General features: G+C 42.8%; 1 protein-coding gene across 3 annotated transcripts in view; it reads left to right on the top strand.

Moving 5' to 3' along the window:
- Positions 1-2,247: 2,247 nt before the first annotated feature.
- Positions 2,248-17,933, top strand: part of LOC127919579 (CREB-binding protein-like) — a 35,800-nt gene continuing 20,114 nt past the window's right edge. For 2 of the 3 annotated variants that reach the window (XM_052503319.1, XM_052503318.1), the window contains exon 1: positions 2,248-2,460. The gene's annotated coding sequence lies outside the window, so the exon portion shown is untranslated. The remainder of the gene's footprint in view (positions 2,461-17,933) is intronic. The other variant, XM_052503320.1, reaches the window with a different exon arrangement.

The following is a 17,933-nucleotide window of genomic DNA, read 5'->3' as shown; positions in this document are numbered from 1 at the left end:
CTCTGGCAGACTGCTGTAGTCACTAGAATGAATAACATCTCTGGCAGACTGCTGTAGTCACTAGAATGAATAACATCTCTGGCAGACTGCTGTAGTCACTAGAATGAATAACATCTCTGGCAGACTGCTGTAGTCACTAGAATGAATAACATCTCTGGCAGACTGCTGTAGTCACTAGAATGAATAACATCTCTGGCAGACTGCTGTAGTCACTAGAATGAATAACATCTCTGGCAGACTGCTGTAGTCACTAGAATGAATAACATCTCTGGCAGACTGCTGTAGTCACTAGAATGAATAACATCTCTGGCAGACTGCACTAGAATGAATAACATCTCTGGCAGACTGTAGTCACTAGAATGAATAACATCTCTGGCAGACTGCTGTAGTCACTAGAATGAATAACATATCTGGCAGACTGCTGTAGTCACTAGAATGAATAACATCTCTGGCAGACTGCTGTAGTCACTAGAATGAATAACATATCTGGCAGACTGCTGTAGTCACTAAGAATGAATAAACCCTCTGGCAGACTGCTGTAGTCACTAGAATGAATAACATCTCTGGCAGACTGCTGTAGTCACTAGAATGAATAACATCTCTGGCAGACTGCTGTAGTCACTAGAATGAATAACATCTCTGGCAGACTGCTGTAGTCACTAGAATGAATAACATATCTGGCAGACTGCTGTAGTCACTAGAATGAATAACATCTCTGGCAGACTGCTGTAGTCACTAGAATGAATAACATCTCTGGCAGACTGCTGTAGTCACTAGAATTAATAACATCTCTGGCAGACTGCTGTAGTCACTAGAATGAATAACATCTCTGGCAGACTGCTGTAGTCACTAGAATGAATAACATCTCTGGCAGACTGCTGTAGTCACTAGAATGAATAACATATCTGGCTGACTGCTGTAGTCACTAGAATGAATAACATCCCTGGCTGACTGCTGTAGTCACTAGAATGAATAACATCTCTGGCAGACTGCTGTAGTCACTAGAATTAATAACATCTCTGGTTTACCTTCATTCATGGTTCGCTGCTTATTCATTAACATGAGTAACTTCACATATCCACGTTTGCATAAGCATTTCCAGGTCTTTAGAATAAGCTTATTGAACCCTAACGCTGAGGAGCAGAAGATGCTGAGGACAATGCATGTATTAACAGTGGAGGGAGAAGGATATATGGTGGGCTGGCAGACAGTGTGACAGACAGTCAGACAGACAGACACCCTGGGGCATGACATGAGGAGATTCTTAGACACACACACCCGCACACACACACACACACACACACACACACACACACACACACACACACACACACACACACACACACGCACACACACACACACACACACACACACACACACACACACACACACACACACACACACACACACACACACACACACACACACACACACACACAAACACACCCTAATGTTGGTGGTTAAAGCCTGTATGCAAGAGGAGTGTGAACTAAGAAACAGTGGAATTCTGCATTAACACCCAGTCAGAGCTTTCTTGTTTCCCATGTCAAAATGAATGATGCTATTGTCTACTACGTCTTAAGCCCAGTCTCCACTGAATCAGTATTTAAAGCTTTAAGGCATCTATCCCTCCTATCCCTCTGTCTCTCTCTCTTTTTTCTACCCCCTTCTCTCTTACCCCTCTCTCTCTCTCTCTCTCTCTCTCTCTCTCTCTCGCTCTCTTTTTCTCCCCCTCTCTCACCCCTCTCTGTCTCTTTTTTCTACCCCCTTCTCTCTTACCCCTCTCGCTATCTCTCTCTCTCTCTCTCTCTCTCTCTCTCTCTCTCTCTCTCTCTCTCTCTCTCTCTCTCTCTCCCCTCTCTCTCTCTCTCTCTCTCTCTCTTACCCCTCTCGCTATCTCTCTTTTTCCCCCCCCCCCCGGCTCTCTCCTCTCTCTCTCTCTCTCTCTCTCTCTCTCTCTCTCTCTCTCTCTCTCTCTCTCTCTCTCTCTCTCTCTCTCTCTCTTTCTCTCTCTTTCTTTAGGATTCTTATAATATTATTGAGGGGGAAGCAGGACCTCCAATCAGAGCAAAGAAAAAGGAAGAGACCAATCCCAGGGCAGACAGAGGGATGAAGGGAAGGTATGGCTGGTGAGCGTTAGACTAGTCTAACCCTCCTCTCCTCCTTCTCCCCCCAACCCCACTCATATTTCTCTTCTGGGTGGTACAACCTGGTAGATTACAAAACACCCCTCCCATGTGCCTCACTGCTCTCTGTACCAGGCTGGAGAGAGTGATCTGATTCTTCTGAAGCGCATGTCAGAGAGGAGGAGGGAGGGAATGAACCAGGAAGAGAGAAAGAGAGAGAGAGAGAAGGCAGCCTCCGGTTGACAGTACATGGAGGTCTGCAGGATCTCCAGGACCAGGAACCATCCCTGGCTGCTGCGCCTGGTGTGTGTTCTGCCTGCTGCTATCACAAGGGGTAAGTCTGAAGGGTGCTCACACACTCTGTCACATACTCTGTCTATATTTGTCTGTTCATTGTCCTGCTTCCCTCAGCTGCCGTAACTACCTAGCCTCATACATACATCCACTCTGTGGTTTATTGCTGAGCTTGACTCACTCACAACACCTAACATGTCTTGTTTTAAACAAGGTAACAGATACACCTGGATCATTTCAAATGGACAGACCTGAGAAGAGACCGTAAAACAGGCAGGAGTTTGATTAGTTTGGCATCACCTGAGGGTCAAAGTTGGACCTTCGTCTTCTTAAGTTCTTCAGTCTCTTCCTTCCTTTGTCTTTGTTTCCACAGCTCGGTAGAACACAGAGCACCTCTTTCTTTTTGGAAAGATAGGAAGGAGCATCGCTAAGAACGAAACACGGCACTGGTAGAGAGAGGCGCTTTTGCTGCATGTAATCAGTTTCATACAGTGTCTGACATGTTGTCATGGAATCCTTAGTTAAAATCCCCTGGAGACAAAGAGCTGCTTGAAGAGCCCAGAGCAAAGAGGGACCCCTGTGTGTTTAATTTACATCCTGTAATGGGATCAATGCTGAGAGACACACAGTCGCTGGTACACAATCAGCCTTTCACATCCCACCAGCCTCCACACAGGCACCTCACTCTGAAGTATCCGCCCATTTAGCTGCCCTGCCCAAAACCACCAAGTTATTTTTCTCCGAGGCATGCAGGCACAGCCCCATGTATGGTGGGCCAGTGGGTTTTTATTTTTCTCCAGCAAAGACCAGAGAGAAAGAGAGGGGAGGGTAGAGAGAGAGAGGATACAGTGTTGTGGAGGGATTGGTTGGTTGGTTAACCCTGTAGATTCAGGAGCCAGAGCGTGCTGCATTAGATGGAGTGGGAGGACATTTCGGTAGCGGGAGGACGAGTCACCCCTAACATGTCCCTATTAGAGGCGCTCCTGTGTCTGTGTGGCTCAATTGATAGAGAATGGCACTTACAATGCCAGGATCGTGGGTTCAATTCCTACTGGAAACATACAGAAATGTATGCACACCATGCATGACTGTAATCCACTTTGAATAAAAGCATCAGCCATATTGGACTGGTGTGACCGGTCCTGGCCAGTGTGACTATGGCAGCCATGTTACAGAGTTGATGGGCCTTGACAGCTGACTGCTGGTGACTCCAGTGATAGACAGTCATGTTGGAGAGGGGATGGGGTGGAGAGGGGATGTGATGGAGAGGGGATGGGGTGGAGAGGGGATGTGATGGAGAGGGGATGTGGTGGAGAGGGGATGTGGTGGAGAGGGGATGTGGTGGAGAGGGGATGTGATGGAGAGGGATGGGGTGGAGAGGGGATGTGATGGAGAGGGGATGTGATGGAGAGGGGATGGAGGAGGGGATGTGATGGAGAGGGGATGGGGTGGAGAGGATGGGGTGGAGGGGATGTGATGGAGAGGGGATGGGGTGGAGAGGGGATGTGATGGAGAGGGGATGGGGTGGAGAGGGGATGTGATGGAGAGGGGATGGAGAGGGGATGGGGTGGAGGGGGATGTGATGGAGAGGGGATGTGATGGAGGGGATGTGATGGGGTGGAGAGGGGATGTGGATGGAGAGGGGATGTGATGGAGAGGGGATGGGGTGGAGAGGGGATGTGATGGAGGGGTGGAGGGGATGTGATGGAGAGGGGATGGGATGGAGAGGGGATGGGGTGGAGAGGGGATGATGGATGGAGAGGGGATGTGATGGAGAGGGGATGGGGTGGAGGGGGATGGGAGGATGGGGTGGAGGGGATGGGATGGAGAGGGGATGTGGTGGAGAGGGGATGTGATGGAGAGGGGATGTGATGGAGAGGGGATGTGATGGAGAGGGGATGTGATGGAGAGGGGATGTGATGGAGAGGGGATGTGGTGGTGGAGATGAGGATGTAACTCTAAATTGGATTGCTGTGCTGTGGTATGAACCTCTCTGTCTCCTGACACTGCTTCTTGTAGGATTTGTCCTCAGCAGATGAATATGTGTGTGTGTTTCTGGATGTCTGTCACAGTCAGAGGGAGATCTCCTTAGTTGGCCTAGGAGGAGCAAGTAGATGAGCCGCCATGCAGCCCCGGGAGCCCCACCCCACAGGTTGCCTAGGAGGGGTTGTCTAGGAGGGGTTGCCTAGGAGGGGTTGCCTAGGAGGGGTTGTCCGAGGAGGGCTGCTATGTGTGACATTTGGAGCTCCTTCCTGTCTCCCTCTCTCTCCGATGTCTTTACATACACATCTATTTCTCCCTTCCTTTTCATCTGAGAAAGAGGTTGACTTTCTCAGACGTTTCTCCTGTTTAGCCAGCACTCACTCCCTTAGTGTTTTATATGAATTGCCCAGAGGGGATGTATAAGGATATGGTGCTATTAGATGTTTTTAGCCCAAATACATTGGGTCAGTTGAGTTTTCAGGCCCTGAAGCTTTTACTTATGCATTTTGATCAAAGGGAATTTGAATAGATATCAAAACCCACAGTCTACGCATTTAAAAAAAAAAAAATCTGATTAAACAACAAATGACTAGATTATATAGAAACCCCTTACAGCTATAAACAATTACCAATACAAATGTATACACATGAATCCATATGGGTGTAAGTGTCAGGCTGGGCAATATAAGAGCCTTTATTTAGCTACCCGAAAGTTATTTATTTTATATAGAGAGACAAATCATTATTACAACCAATATATGGATTACAGAAAATGTCATTACGACAATCTGTCATTACATCTGTCATTACATCTGACATCTGTCATTACATCTGATTACATCTGTCATTACTGTCATTACATCTGTCATTACATTACTCTGTCATTACATCTGTCATTACATCTGTCATTACATCTGTCATTACATCTGTCATTACATCTGTCATTACATCTGTCATTACATCTGTCATTACATCTCATTACATCTGTCATTACATCTGTCATTACTACAACAAATGATATGATGTCCACTAACAATGTATATGCATACAGGTATGTTTGGCCAAATAGTATGATAATTCTGCACTAACGAATACAGCTGGTACTTGTACAGAATGGTATGGATATTGATTCTGTAGAGAGAAGGTGTAAGTGTAAGTAGTAGTAGTATTACTGTGTACCATAGTCCACTTGGTTCTCCATTCTGCTGTTAGAGGACGTATGCATTCTTCTGATCAGATGGATGCATCCTAACAAAATCACTTGCCATAGCTTTGTGTTACGAGACTTGTGTATTCTAGACATAATTGTATATCTGAAAAGGGATACTAAGTATTATAAAAGAAGAAAGGATTCAAACGTCACATGCAGTTATCACAATTCTGGGATCTTTACTGTAATTGGATGAAATTCAACTGCACTTAAATGCTTTGTCATCCCTCTCATCCACTCAGCCCTGCGCACTGCAACAGATATCAGCCTCATTCTGGCTATGCAGAGTTTGTCCTTGTAATGCATTTATGTGCATAGCACTCAGTCATGCAGTCTGTGAAGTGCTTGGGCTTGCCGCTATATGCTGGGAAATCCTTGGGTGTGCTGACATTGCTCACGTTGTCCTGAGGACATGGGACAGTAGATTTACCACACAAATAGCCAGTGGCATAACACACTGTAAGTGTACTATAATACATTATCAAGTATTATAGGTATGTAGTTCATAGAAAGTGGTATCACTGTAGCCGTAGCCTTTTCCATACTCTAGCAGGCCTGTCTGGGTACTGTCATGGTTTGGCCATTCATTCACCAGGGAAATACGACGTTTCTCAAATGCTCTTCCTTTTCCTCACAATTTCTGTCTTGTTCATATGAGCTCATATATATATAGTTAGACTGTCTTGTACACATGACATATAGGATTTGATTTACATTTAAATTATTATTATTATTATTTAATTATTATTGTATGTTTTAAACTCTGATATCCAATTGCTGGTGCAGATAGAACAATCTACATTGAAATGAGGAAGTAGACCAGGAGATTAACTAGACCTATTGCATAGTTGTGAATATATTTGAAATAATAATGTAGGCATCCGTGTTACACTTCATTCCACTGCTAGGGATATTTGACTAACCCACGGTAATAACCAACCATATCCACTAATTATAGTTATCAGAGTACAGTCTATACACTCTGTATTATATACACTCTGTATTATATACACTCTGTATTATATACACTCTGTATTATATATACTCTTTATTATATACACTCTGTATTATATACACTCTGTATTATATACACTCTGTATTATATACACTCTGTATTATATATACTCTGTATTATATACACTCTGTATTATATACACTCTGTATTATATACACTCTGTATTATATACACTCTGTATTATATACACTCTGTATTATATATACTCTGTATTATATACACTCTGTATTATATACACTCTGTATTATATACACTCTGTATTATATACACTCTGTATTATATACACTCTGTATTATATATACTCTGTATTATATACACTCTGTATTATATACACTCTGTATTATATACACTCTGTACTATTACACTCTGTATTATATACACTCTGTATTATATACACTCTGTATATACACTGTATTATACATATATATCTGTATTATATACACTCTGTATTATATACACTCTGTATTATATACACTCTGTATTATATACACTCTGTATTATATACACTCTGTATTATATACACTCTGTATTATATACACTCTGTATTATATACACTCTGTATTATATACACTCTGTATTATATATACTCTGTATTATATACACTCTGTATATATATATATATATATACACTCTGTATTATATACACTCTGTATTATATACACTCTGTATTATATATATTATATACACTCTGTATTATATACACTCTGTATTATATACACTCTGTATTATATACACTCTGTATTATATATACTCTGTATTATATACACTCTGTATTATATACATATACTCTGTATTATATACACTCTGTATTATATATTATATACACTCTGTATTATATACACTCTGTATTATATACACTCTGTATTATATATTATATACACTCTGTATTATATACACTCTGTATTATATACACTCTGTATTATATATACTCTGTATTATATACACTCTGTATTATATACACTCTGTATTATATACACTCTGTATTATATACACTCTGTATTATATATACTCTGTATTATATACACTCTGTATTATATACACTCTGTATTATATACACTCTGTATTATATACACTCTGTATTATATACACTCTGTATTATATACACTCTGTATTATATACACTCTGTATTATATATACTCTGTATTATATACACTCTGTATTATATACACTCTGTATTATATACACTCTGTATTATATACACTCTGTATTATATACACTCTGTATTATATATACTCTGTATTATATATACTCTGTATTATATACACTCTGTATTATATACACTCTGTATTATATACACAACACAGAGTCTGTATTATATACACTCTGTATTATATAATACACTCTGTATTATATATGTACACTCTGTATTATATACACTCTGTATTATATATACTCTGTATTATATATACTCTGTATTATATACACTCTGTACTATATACACTCTGTATTATATATACTCTGTATTATATATACTCTGTATTATATATACTCTGTATTATATACACTCTGTATTATATACACTCTGTATTATATACTCTGTATTATATACACTCTGTATTATATACACTCTGTATTATATATACTCTGTATTATATATACTCTGTATTATATATACTCTGTATTATATATACTCTGTATTATATACACTCTGTATTATATACACTCTGTATTATATATACTCTGTATTATATATACTCTGTATTATATACACTCTGTATTATACTCCATTCCATGGCAAGGGATTCTAAAAACCTATTTCTTTAGACATGGTAATACAGTGAACGTTGAATACTAGCCCGTCCAACGTACACGCAGAGGAATGCAACAGAGATGGTTGTAAGATGTGTTAGTGAGGAACCAGGGTGGGGGGGGATGGTATGTTATGGTGGGGGTTCAAATCCTTTGTTCTCTCAGAGGGCATGTGGAACAAAGGCAGTTGGGAACTAATGAATTAGATTTTTAATGAGAGAGTTTACAACACCATTTATTTTGTCATTGCCTTTCAGAAATGTCATGAACTAAAATACACACATGTTGTAAAATAGTGTATATTGAAAATGGAGAAATGACTCCTCAGAAAATAGTTGTTACTAAATCCCACGGCGTACATTTTACTAGTAGATTAGAGACAGAATGACATAGATATGATTGTTTATGTCTGTTTATTAGTACCATCATCCTCCAATAATAACATATAGAGAGAGAGACATATCAAATATGTTCTGTAACTGGGTTCTAATGGGTACATTAATTATATGGTACAAATATAACATACAGTCTACAACACATATTTATGTTTACAAAATCATACAGAGTGAAATTAGTCATTACAAAAAGTCTGTTAATTATCTATAGAATTCACATGTGACATTTAACGAAAAATGTCCTTATAATCTTTCCAACATAGCAATGTACAACATCAGCATTACTATACTGTGTGTGTGTGTGTGTGTGTGTGTGTGTGTGTGTGTGTGTGTGTGTGTGTGTGTGTGTGTGTGTGTGTGTGTGTGTGTGTGTGTGTGTGTGTGTGTGTGTGTGTGTGTGTGTGTGTGTGTGTGTGTGTGTGTGTGTGTGTGTGTGTGCGGGTTTGTGCATCTTCCATCTGTACAATTCATCCCTCTACATTGCTCACTGTTAGAACATTTAGATGGATGGAAATGTAATGAAATAAAAATGATTTTGATTGAGTACTGAAATCTGCAGCAACAATTAAAAACACAAAAGGAAAATGAGTCGGTGGAGAAATATGGAGGTATTTGTTAAGTAGTAGTCTGCCCTGCTGCCACTGCTAGCTGCTTAGAGATTTCTCCCCAATCTGAATGGTCTGGGTAAAAAGACTCTGCGTCCCAAATGACACCCTATTCAGTCCGGCTGGCCCAGCTGTGTGGAGTCAGTGGACGGGGTGAAATCCCTCCAGTCAGCAGAACGCGGTGGTGCCCAGGCTTGCCCTTCCCTTCCACGTCTCCCTCTTCTCTCCTCCATGTTAAAACAGCCACGCTCCTATTCCATATAATGGAAGCATTAACGTGTTAATAATGCAGCTGGGGTAAGTATCTGGAGTCGTGTGCTCCCCTAGGGGCTGGTAAAACAGATGTGGGCTATATCCTCTCTGCTGCCTTCTGATGGCTGTCGCCCAGGACTGGGGGACTGGGGGGCCCGGGGGGGGCTGGGGTCGGGAAGGTTCCTGTTTGTTTTCGCTAGTAGCTAGCCCTCTGGTGAAACAGAAATACACACTTGTACAGTAGTAATACACACACTCACTCCATGCATGCACACACATACACATAACATGCACGCAAAAATACACACACACGCATGCATACGTGCAAACACACACACACACACATTGACATACTATATACTTACAAGCGCACTCACTCTCACACACATCGCATGATCATATGGGCTGTGAGGGAGAGTCTTTTTGTGGAGCACATAAGCTGAGAGAGAGAGAGAGAGAGAGAGAGAGAGAGAGAGAGAGAGAGAGAGAGAGAGAGAGAGAGAGAGAGAGACTGTATGCACAGAGAGGGATTCCGAGCGGTGATGGAGGAGGGAGGTGCTGGGGATAGACTGACTCCAGCATATTTCCATCCAGAGAGAGAGAGAGAGAGAGAGAGAGAGAGAGAGAGAGAGAGAGAGAGAGAGAGAGAGAGAGAGAGAGAGAGAGAGAGAGAGAGACTGTATGACAGAGTGGGATTCCGAGCGGTGATGGAGAGCATATTTCCATCCATCCATCCAGAGAGAAAGAGAGAGAGGGAGAGAGAGAGAGAGAGAGAGAGAGAGAGAGAGAGAGAGAGAGAGAGAGAGAGAGAGAGAGAGAGAGAGAGAGAGAGAGAGAGAGAGAGAGAGACTGTATGCACAGGGTGGGATTCCGAGCGGTGATGGAGGTAGACTGTTACTCCAGCATATTTCTATCCATCCATCCAGAGAGAGAGAGAGAGAGAGAGGGGGGGAGAAAGAGAGAAGCAGAGGGATACAGAGAGAGACAGAGAGAGAGAGAGAGAGAGAGAGAGAGACAGAGCAAGCTGTGTGTGTGGGAGAACAATGATGGGTTCTCTCTCGTCTGCCTGTTCATATAGTGTGTGTCTACTCTCATCTTCTGGTAAAGGAAGGTAAGACCCTTTTATCTCTCTTTGTACTGGCTGTGGCTGATACGCACAGGGTTGTCGTTCTTAGTGTCTCCTTTATGGAAATATTATATTTCATTGTTCTAATATTAATGTATTTTATTGTGATATTATTCAGTAATTATGAGGTAATTATTTTTGTGAACAAATACTGTCTTTTTGTCTGAAGAGAAAAATCCACAGACATTTAAACATGTTTTTGATTGGACAATATCAATTATATGATTCATAAGATCTCAAGACTCGTCCATAAGATATCTATTATTTTTGTTACGAGTTGATTCTCTCAACCTTTTGTGACAACCTGTCTGGCAGGGAGTCACATAGTCCAGTGAGCCATATGAGTTCATTATCTACCATCAAGTTATTCCATCAATGACTTTTGCAATTGGTCATATGTCAATATGCACATGGGCGGTGAGGGCTTCAACACATGTTCAGAGAGGCATACCCTCAGTCCCAATTTGTTGAAGCATTTTAGAACAGGGTCCCCAAAGGAACCTCCATTCTTCATTGTCTTCCCACGCTTCCATAGCCCACATGTGTAGTTAGTCAAATATACACCAGCACATTTCCATATCAAAGGTGCTGTGGCACCAATGGAGCTATTACTGACCATATATTCTCCATAATAATTATTGTGCAGGCTAATAGTAGCTGCTGGCAGTGGGTTGGGTGACATCTAAAGGGACAGAGCAGAGGAGATGGTATGACAGAGCATGACAGAGTCAACGTGGAGTCATTTTCATATGCTTCACTGGTCTGTGCAGACAGACACCTCACCTCGGCAGGTACAGATGTAGGATCTTCATTTGAGACAGTTTGTTACAGCAGGAAAATAATCCTGCAGCAATAGAAAATGTTCATTGTTATGTGGATTATAAGGAATGGACATTTTTGTAGGGGTTGATACATTTTTCGTCAGGGAAAATTAAGTCTGAAATGTCAACGTTGAAATTACAAACTTCAGAAGCCTTTTTAAAACAGAAATACAAGTTATTTTTTACCACGAACCAGCATACTCTGGTCCCTCTTGTGGCAGGGACCGATAAACTGGGATTTTTCCTCCTTGACTAAATCAGGGATTAGCCAGCAACTGGCACCGGCTCGTGGACTGGCACCGGCTCGGGCACCGCGGACTGGCACCGGCTCGCGGACTGGCACCGGCCCGTGGACTGGCACCGGCTCGCGGACTGGCACCGGCCCGTGGACTGGCACCGGCTCGCGGACTGGCACCGGCACCGCCCGTGGACTGGCACTGGCACCGCCCGTGGACTGGCACCCCGTGGACTGGCACCCCGCGGACTGGCACCGACTGGCACCTGCCCGTGGACCCGTGAACCGGCCCGTGGACTGGCACCTGCCCGTGGACTGGCACCGGCTCGCGGACTGGCACCGGCCCTTGGACTGGCACCGGCCCGTGGACAGGACGTTGAGAAACACTGCTATACAGTATATTACCATGTGGCTCAAACTTGTGGCTCTATGTATCAAGTGTCTTAGAGTAGACGTACTGATCTAAGAGTATGTCCCTCCTGTCCATCTAATCTTATTAATTGTGATTTAAAATGTAACACTGTTCTTAAATCAGAACTCCTCTGAGACGCTTGATATACGGTCCCTGCTATCTACAATCTAGAACACACTCTTAGGAAAAAGGTCATATCTACAACCTAAAAGCGTTCTTCGGCTGTCCCCGTAGAATAACCCTTTTGGTTCTAAGTAGAACCTTTTTCGCAACGGGCTGTACCTGGAACCCAAAAGGGTTCTTCCTGGAACCAAAAGGGTTCTCCTATGGGGAAAGCCGAAGAACCCTTTTGGAATCCTTTTTTCTAAGAGTGTACCTCATGCTGTTTCTTACAGTAGGATAGGAAGCTTTTCATCACGATCCATCTCTGCTTCGTTAACCCCAGGTAGTTACCCCCAGGTAGTTACCCCCAGGTAGTTACCCCCAGGTAGTTAACCCCAGGTAGTTACCCCCAGGTAGTTAACCCCAGGTAGTTACCCCCAGGTAGTTACCCCCAGGTAGTTAAGGTAGTTAACCCCAGGTAGTTAACCCCAGGTAGTTAACCCCAGGTAGTTAACCCCAGGTAGTTACCCCCAGGTAGTTAACCCCAGGTAGTTAACCCCAGGTAGTTACCCCCAGGTAGTTAACCCCAGGTTTTCTGTCTGTGCCAGGTGGAGGTCAAGATCTCATTTGATTCTGCATTAAACAATCCTATCCTATAAATGTGAGATTTAACCTATATACTGACTGAGCCTTAGTACGCATCCCAAATGGTTCCCTATTCCATATATACTACATAGAGCTCTGGTCAAAAGTAGTGCACTACACTGCCTTCGGAAAGTATTCAGACCCCTTGACTTTTTCCACATTTTGTTACATTACAGCCTTATTCTAAAATGGATTAAAACGGTTGTTTTTCCCCTCATCAATCTACTCACAATACCCCATAATGACAAAGCAAAAATAGGTTTTTAGAAATGTTTGCTAATTGTTAAAAATAAAAAATGGAAATATTACATATAAATAAGTATTCACACCCTTTACTCAGTACTTTGTTGAAGCACCTTTGGCAGCGATTACAGCCTCAAGTCTTCTTGGGTATGACACTACAAGCTTGGCACACCTGTATTTGGGGAGTTTCTCTTATTCTTCTCTGCAGATCCTCTCAAGCTCTGTCAGGTAGGATGGGGAGTGTTTCTGCAAAGCTATTTTCAGGTCTCACCAGAGATGTGCGATCAGGTTTAAGTCCGGGCTCTGGATGGGCCACTCAAGGACATTCAGAGACTTGTTCCGATGCCACTCCTTGGCTGTGTGCTTAGGGTACTGTCACGCCCTGACCTTGGTTCCTTTTTTATGTCTCTATTTTGGTTTGGTCAGGGCGTGAGTTGGGGTGGGCATTCTATGTTGTTTTTCTATGTTTTCTTTTCTATGCGTTTTTTAAAATATTTTTTTTTATTTTTACCTTTATTTAACCAGGCAAGTCAGTTAAGAACACATTCTTATTTTCAATGACGGCCTGGGAACAGTGGGTTAACTGCCTGTTCAGGGGCAGAACGACAGATTTGTCAGCTCGGGGGTTTGAACTCGCAACCTTCTGGTTACTAGTCCAACGCTCTAACCATGATGGTTCCCAATCAGAGGCAGCTGTCTATCGTTGTCTCTGATTGAGAACCATACTTAGGTAGCCTTTTCCCACCTGGTGTTTGTGGGTAGTTGTTTCCTGTTTTGTGTTCTCACCTTTCAGGACTGTTTCGATTTTCATTTCTTACATTTACTTTGTTATTTTCTATTTTCGTGTTCTGGTATAATAAATAATCATGGACACTTACCACCCTGCGTTTTGGTCCGATCCTTCCTACTCCTCATCTGATGAAGACGAAGATCGTTACGGGGTCGTTGTCCTTTTGGAAGGCGAACCTTCGCCCCAGTCTGAGGTCCTGGGAGCTCTGGAGAAGGTTTTCATTAAGGATCTCTCTGTACTTTGCTCTGTTCGTCTTTGCCTCGATCCTGACTAGTCTCCCAGTCCCTGCCGCTGAAAAACACCTCCACAGCCTGATTCTTCCACCACCGTAGGGATGGTGCAGGGATGGTGCTAGGTTTCCTCCAGACGTGACGCTTGGCATTCAGGCCAAAGAGTTCAATCTTGGTTTCATCAGACCAGAGAATTTTGTTTCTCATGGTCTGAGAGTCTTTAGGGGCCTTTTGGCAAACTCCCAGCGGCTGTGCTGCAGACCTTTTTTGGTACCCTTCCCCAGATCTGATCCTCGACACAATCCTGTCTCAGAGCTCTACAGACGACTCTTTCAATCTCATGGCTTGGTTTTTGCTCTGACATGCACTGTCAACTGTGAGACCTTATATAGACAGGCGTGCCTTTCCAAATCATGTCCAATCAATTGAATTTACCACAGGTGGACTCCAATCGAGAAACATTTCAAGGATGATCAATGGAAACAGGATGCACCTGAGCTCAATTTTGAGTCTAATAGCAAAGGGTCTGAATACTTATGTAAATAAGGTATTTCTGTTTTTAAGCTATTATAAATTTGCTAAAACTTCCTAACATCTGTTTTTCATTATGGGGTATTGTGTATCTATTTTAGAATAAGGCTATAATGTAACAAAATGTGGAAAAAGTCAAGGCGTCTAAATAATTGCCGAAGGCACTGTATGTAGGGAATAGGGTGTCATTTGGGAAGCACACTTAGACATCTCAGTATCAGATACTGAATATCCAGAAAAGCGTATAGGTTGAGGTCAAATAATGACTAATTTGTCACATACTTGGTAAACAACTAGTGTAGACTAACAGTGAAATGCTTACTTACAAGCCCTTCCCAACAATGCAGAGAGAACAACGTAGAAAAATGATAACACAAGGAATAAATACACAATGAGTGACGTTACCTTGACTATATACACGTGGTACCAGGGCTGAGTGGATGTGCAGGGGTACGAGGTCATTGAGGTAGATACAGTATGTACATATGGCTAGGGGTGAAGTCACCGAAAATTGTGGAATTGGGTTGAAAGAAATAATAGTAACTTTAAACACTTCTGAAATTCTTCAAATGTCTTTCTTGGTGTTTAGCTGACAGTTTTGACAACATTGTACAGTACATACGCTGTGGAGTATCAGTGAAGCAGCTTCCTCCTCAGTGACCATGTTAATCTAGAATGGTAGTGCAGCAGTCTCCTCCTCGGTGACCTTGTTAATCTAGAATGGTAGTGCAGCAGTCTCCTCCTCAGTGACCTTGTTAATCTAGAATGGTAGTGCAGCAGTCTCCTCCTCAGTGACCATGTTAATCTAGAATGGTAGTGCAGCAGTCTCATCCTCTGTGACCTTGTTAATCTAGAATGGTAGTGCAGCAGTCTCCTCCTCAGTGACCATGTTAATCTAGAATGGTAGTGCAGCAGTCTCATCCTCTGTGACCTTGTTAATCTAGAATGGTAGTGCAGCAGCTTCCTCCTCAGTGACCATGTTAATCTAGAATGGTAGTGCAGCAGCTTCCTCCTCAGTGACCATGTTAATCTAGAATGGTAGTGCAGCAGTCTCATCCTCAGTGACCATGTTAATCTAGAATGGTAGTGCAGCAGTCTCCTCCTCAGTGACCATGTTAATCTAGAATGGTAGTGCAGCAGTCTCATCCTCAGTGACCATGTTAATCTAGAATGGTAGTGCAGCAGTCTCCTCCTCAGTGACCATGTTAATCTAGAATGGTAGTGCAGCAGCTTCCTCCTCAGTGACCATGTTAATCTAGAATGGTAGTGCAGCAGTCTCCTCCTCAGTGACCATGTTAATCTAGAATGGTAGTGCAGCAGTCTCCTCCTCAGTGACCATGTTAATCTAGAATGGTAGTGCAGCAGTCTCCTCCTCAGTGACCATGTTAATCTAGAATGGTAGTGCAGCAGTCTCCTCCTCAGTGACCATGTTAATCTAGAATGGTAGTGCAGCAGTCTCCTCCTCAGTGACCATGTTAATCTAGAATGGTAGTGCAGCAGCAGTCTCCTCCTCAGTGACCATGTTAATCTAGAATGGTAGTGCAGCAGTCTCCTCCTCAGTGACCATGTTAATCTAGAATGGTAGTGCAGCAGTCTCCTCCTCAGTGACCATGTTAATCTAGAATGGTAGTGCAGCAGTCTCCTCCTCAGTGACCTTGTTAATCTAGAATGGTAGTGCAGCAGTCTCCTCCTCACTGACTATGTTAATCTAGAATGGTAGTGCAGCAGTTTCCTTCTGGAACAGTAGAACAGTAGTAGTTCATCCTTATCTGACCTCCCACCAGTCCACTTCTCCATGGGAACGCCTCCCACAACATAGTTCCCAGTCCACCTCTCAGCTAACACTGAAGGGGAGGTGGAAGGATACGGAAGGAGATGTTATTAGACCCTACATCCCCTCCTCAGCTAACACTGCAGGGGAGGTGGAAGGATACGGAAGGAGAAGTTAGACCCTACGTCCCCTATGGCCTAGAGAGCATGAGCCACCTAGAGCTGAAAGTAACTAAGCAACTGGAGGCTGCAGGGAACTAACTGCGACAGACGTGTCTGCCACATCTGCCATTCTAGGGCTTTCAGATGTAGTTTCCTATTGGAAAACGACTGGGGTTTTACTCTGAATGGTGTAGCATGGTGTAGTCTATCAATATACACTTTGTGACTCCCCAAGCACAGTCTGTCTAGTACAGGATGGTGTTATAAAATTACTTAAAGGGTGAGTGGTGAACTACTAGGATGTAGAAGAACAAAGCTGTTCTGAGGATAATAAAATACAGCTTACCCTCTCCTGCCTGCTTCAATATGCCGTCTGTGTGATACCGTGAAACCTCGTACAAACACGCTGGAAGTATGAGTAAGACTTCTAAAAGTGAACCCATTGTCATGTTTAAAGGCAAGGTCAGGAGGGGTCTGCTGTAGAACGGCCTTAGGAGGCGTCTCAAATGGCAACCTACATCATCCGTGGAGCTTTATAGTGTACTAAAGAGGAAATAGGGTTCCATTGAGGACGTGGTCTTAGTAAAAACTGATCTGGGTCCTGCTGTACTGTCATCCTCAGGGACTTTCTCATGGAATCCTTTAACGTGCTCCTTTTCAGACATGTTCTTCTCTTTGTGATTCAGTAACCTTGGTACTGCAGTCGTGTTTGTTTGCTGCCCGAGGACATGCTTGTTTCCGCTGCCACGTATAGATAGGAAATTAAACAAGAAACAATTACCCTGGCTTGTTTTCTCTGTGTACACACACTAACTAAATAAACAGGAGATTGGCTGGGGGACTGAGGCTATAAGAATGTGATGCATTTGACACCTACAGGCCTTGTTCCATATTTTGAGAGGGGTATCTTTTCAATGAGATGACAAGCTTTCTGCCGGAATCTGTCCTAAATGGATTTCACACTCAAGTCCTCTCAACAGGGGATTTGCTGCTGCCGGGCAAGTGAGAAACATTCTGCCACAAAATGTCAGCGATTTCCATGCCGCCATTTGAGCCGTCTCCTATGTGGTGGGGTGGTACCAGCCAGTTTATTTATATTAGACCTGTTATTTATCACACCATACTAGTATTTAAAGAAACAAAAAGACATTCATGTTTTAGTATGAAGAAGAAATCTGTCCTTTTTTACACCGCTAAATTATTAGCTCTAAATTTAATCCACCCGGCCTTCTGCTTA

Source organism: Oncorhynchus keta, unplaced genomic scaffold (assembly GCF_023373465.1).
Source record: "Oncorhynchus keta strain PuntledgeMale-10-30-2019 unplaced genomic scaffold, Oket_V2 Un_contig_17125_pilon_pilon, whole genome shotgun sequence".
Taxonomy (NCBI): Eukaryota; Metazoa; Chordata; class Actinopteri; order Salmoniformes; family Salmonidae; genus Oncorhynchus; species Oncorhynchus keta.
This window is presented reverse-complemented; position numbering and strand designations above follow the sequence as displayed.